This window comes from Lygodium microphyllum, chromosome 20, assembly GCF_053477565.2.
Source record: "Lygodium microphyllum isolate KBCC chromosome 20, Lygodium_microphyllum_v1.1.10, whole genome shotgun sequence".
Lineage (NCBI taxonomy): Eukaryota > Viridiplantae > Streptophyta > Polypodiopsida > Schizaeales > Lygodiaceae > Lygodium > Lygodium microphyllum.
Genome location: NC_141154.1, coordinates 61,747,691 through 61,752,508, shown reverse-complemented (window position 1 = coordinate 61,752,508; position 4,818 = coordinate 61,747,691).

The window sequence follows — 4,818 nt, the reverse complement described above, 5'->3', positions numbered from 1 at the left end:
GTCTTGTCAATGTATCAAAGCCGAACATGTCAAGATGCCAGGAAAGTTGAAACTGCTTGACATCCCCCAAATGAAATGGGAATTCATCAGTATGGATTTTGTTGTAGGCCTACCCCAAGTCCAGGCAGGATACAACTCCATCATGGTTGTGGTTGACATGCTTACTAATGTTGCACACCTTATTCTAGTAAAGACAAACTATAAGGCCTCAAACATTGCAAGATTTTTTATCAAGGAGATATTCAAGATACATGGGTTACCCAAAAGAATCATTAGTGATCGTGATTCTCTCTTCACACCACACTTCTGGAGAGCTATCTTTGAAACCATTGGGACTCAAATCTGCCTTAGCATTGCTTACCATCCCCAAATGGATGGCCAAACTGAACGAGTAAATCAAGTCATCGAGGATATGCTTAGGGCATACTGCTGTCGTGAGCCGAAGAGGTGGATTCAATACTTGCCCTTCCTTGAATTTTCCTACAATGCTTCTTACCAACAAAGCATTCAGATGATCCCTTTCCAAGCATTGTATGGTCATGACTATTGAAGTCCCCTAAACATCTCATATTCAATCTTAAGGGTTGAAGCTTCAAGGCAGATGTTGGAAGAGATGGATGACCAAATAAAGTCAATAAGACAAGACATCCAAGCAACCAAGGATAGACAGAAGGCATACGCAGATTTGAAGCGTCAAGATAGAATCTTCAAAGAAGGAGACATGATCTTCATTCGCGTATGCCCAAAGAAGAGTTCCCTATCCTTAGGAGATTGCAAGAAGCTAAGTCCAAGGTATTGTGGACCATACAAAAGCCTAGGACCTAATGCCTATAGATTGCAACTCCCAGAGAACCTAAAGGTTCATAATGTACTTCATATCAGCCTATTGAAGAAGTATGTACCTAATCCTAACCAAGTACTTGATGACCAACAAATTGTAATGCCTAGTCAAGGAGTCCTTGAACTAAGGCCTGACAGGATCTTAGATGTTAGAGAGAGGCAATTAAGATCCAAAACCCTGAGAGAATACCTCTCGAGTGGGAAGATTATCCCGAAGAGGATGACACTTGGGTAGATAAAGGCACTCTCAACCATCAATATCCCCAGCTTATCTCGAGATGAGGACATCTCGATTCCTCTAAGGGGGAGAGAATCTAATGTTCTAAATTTTTTTGCGTGAACTACCTCCAATAGGAAATGAGGATAATGATATAGCATTTTTTTAAGGATAATGGAATTTTTTTTTCCCTTATCTTCCCCCCCAGCCGATGGTCGTGTTGGAGGGGGAGAGGGAAATAGAATGTAGAGCAAGATCCTTGCTGAAGCTTGCTTACACTTGGAGCCATGCTCATCGACACGTAGGAGAGGGAGGATCCCCCTCCCCTCCCCTATTTAAACCATGGGGCTGCTATCGTCGAGTAGTGGGTAAGGAATGAGTCATTGCCATTATCCGTGCTGCCGCCCTGCAGAAGATAAAGGAGGGAGGTCCGCCACGACGCTAACCAAGGGCAGAGATCGGGAAGAAGGTGGAGCGTCGTTTCTCTCTCTCTCCCTCTTCGATCAGGAGCACGTCGTCTGCCACCGCATATAGGCTGCCAGTTAGCCACGAAGCCATCGACTATACCTTCTTTTCCCCTCCCACGTGGCACTGAAGCTTCAGAAACTTCTTGGGGGAAAGCTTCTAAGGGGCTTCATAAGCCCCTTTTTCCCCCCCAATAGAAATTGACCTTAAAAGGTCTTACCACCCCCCGTGACTTAAAATCTTCCAAGCCCCCCTTCCTGTGCCTCTTGAAACACCCCCCCCTCCCCAGTGTCTTAAAATTCCCTTAGCCCTTTCCCTTGGGATTTGAAACCCCTTCCCGTGTTTTAATCCTCTTAAGCCCCCCTTTCCCTTGGGCTTTGAAAACCCTCCCCCCGTGTTTTAACCCTCTTAAGCCCCCCCTTTCCCTTGGTCTTTGGAACCCCCCCCCCCCTCATGTTTAAAGCTCTATAAGCCCCCTTTTCCCCCCATAAAAGGGTTTTGACCTTAAAGGTCTTATCTCCCCAGTTTTTTTTTAAAATCCTCCTTAGGGCCCTTATTCTTATAACCTTCGGGACTACCCCCCTTATATCTTCTCCTAAGGCCCCTTAGGCCCCCTTTTCCAATAGCCTTTAAGGCTACTCCCCCCCCCCCCCCTTGGAGTTCCTCCCTTAGGATTCTATAAGGCCTTTTTCCCCCAAGAAAATTTGTCTTTAGCCCTTTCCTTTCCTTATGCAAAATACCCTTGGGGATTTGTTTTTTTCCCCCCACTCGTAAAAGGAAAGAGAGTGTTGAGGGTCATTTAACACCTCCCTTTCCCACTCAAAAACCCTCGTAAGGGATTCCACACCTTTTTATTCCCCATTCGTGCGAGTCCTTACAAAGGCCATTAAGCCTTACCCATGTCTTAATGGGTCTTAGTCGTGAAAGATTCTGAAACACCCCTTTCGAATTCCCGACTCCAAGGAGGAGGCCTTCTAAAACTGCTTTCAACAGATGGTGCAAGTTATTGCAAAAGAGAGCCACGGTGGAATATAAAAAAGGAGTTGTAAATCTGCTTCCATGGCGGAAATGCCTCCCAATAAAGACCAAGGCACAGCCGTAGGAGGGTCATCTCCCAGCATCCACATGGACATCTCACCCCAAGCCCAGGTTTTCCTTCCTAATTTTTATTTGGTATTGTTGTAATTCAATCATGCAAGGTTAATTGTTAGAAATAGGATATATCTTTTGTCCTAAATGCTCATGACGAATGAACTTAGTCATTAATACTTTCAATAAAACATTCAAAAAAATAAAGGAAGCATAAATGCATTTCTAGCAAATAGCTTTATGTATTGAAATGAATTAAGAATTGGATTAATGTCCATTAAAATAGTATACTTCGTTTAAGCCTAGAAGTATAAACTGCATCTCGCACTATTAATCCATATCCTCTTCGCAATGAATCTTCATGGAAAGTGCAAGGCATGAAATGATTCTTATGACGCATAACTCTAGGAAATTATCATTTGTCAACTGCATAAATTATCAAGAAAAAGGTTGCTTGTTTAGCATGAATTTTCTTTGCAAAGTAAAGGAAGATTAGTTGGAATAAACCTAACCTATGCCTGACCTCAAATCGATAAGTTAGGGTTGAAAAAATCAATGTATGCATAGACAACGAATCATGTGGAACTGATCTCGAAATTATCTTCTAGAGTTAAACAAATTGGCATAAATCTAAAACACCTAAACCGCAGAGTACTTGTTTAGAACAAGTTAATTTCCAAGAAATTCACTAGGAAGTTAATATGTGACCTAATCGTACGTATTGCAAAAATTGAAACTCCTATACCTTAAATACTTGCCCACTTTCACCGAAACATAGGGACAGTGAAACATATTTTGAAAGTGAGCTAGGGTTTGTCCCTAAGAATCTTACAAGATGGAACTTGGAAACCCTAAATCTAATGACGTTAGCCTAATGTAATCAAGAACAGATTGTTTCATGACTCCATTCAATGCAACACTTGTGCAACAAGTGTGGAGTCATATGATCTTGTGATTGGATCACAAGGGAATGGCCAAATTCTTGCAACAAGGATGCCAAGTCCTTACGCAAGTTATCTTGCAAGAGGATGAATAATCATCCCAATTTAGTAATTTTCTTGAGTAAAGAAGATTGATTGGAAGCTAATGACCAGCCGATAAACTGAAATAACCTATGAACTTCAGATTTGGCCAAGTCGGGTTAGTAGGGTACGCCCTAACCCAGGATATAGGGAATCTTGCCAAGTTGCAAGTCATCCTGGATCGAGTGTAGGACACATTCGAAAGGAAGGATTCATTCCTTAGCAGTTTTCCAACAAAAATGATCAATGGAAATGTTTGTGCTTGCTACAAATTTTAGAGCACTGTTTGGCTTTATTTGATCAATGAATTAAAAGATAAATGGATATCTATACTTCAAGTTGAAGGCCTGAAGGGAGAGGCAGCTTCAGTTATCCCCGACTGCCTGCTTGAACCTAACAAAGGGGATTGTTGACCGTGCCGGGAAAGTGGACCGAACCCGCCGTGACAGGTCTCTCCGTTGAGCGCTACTTGGAGTAGGAGCACGCTTGGGTGCCAGAGGGGGCTCTGGTAGTAAATCCCTTGCCTTTTGGGCCCTGCACAAGAGGCTAACGTGACTCAGGATTGGATCTCGAGGCCCGCATACTAGTCTATAGGCGGAAACTTAGATTAGTGATCCTTGTGGATTGCTAGATAGCCTTCGGGCGTGGATTGCCTTCGGGCAAATTGTGGATAAGCCTACGGGCTGGACTCTTTGTATTTCAAAGATAAATATGATAACCTGTTATAATAAGAAACTTGTCTAATATTATTTTTCTATGTCAAGTGATAAGATTACGTGAAGGAACGAGTCCCTAACGGGTTAATTAACGAAGCTGGTTGTTATATGTTGAACTAATGTGTTAGGTAATTAAATAACTAAAAAAACCCGAGGAAAGTGTAGAGGATGGGCCATAGGTCCGTCCTACGGATGGGTGGTCCCGGTTGGCCGGGAACTTTTCTCAAATCATGATAGACAACAGGAAGATCGTCAAAGAACACGAACAATAGAAGCATTGACCTAGAGTTATGATTGATTCCGATTTACACTATTCTAGGGGAACGGAATGGGACTATGCCTTATGGTAGAGAGGTTGAGCTTTGCATCCCTCTCGTTTCCCATTCTCCTTGAACCAAGTGCAGCGTGAATCTGTTTCAGACCTAGCGTTTCTACATAAAGTAATTTGCTTGGGTCCGATGCTAGTTGC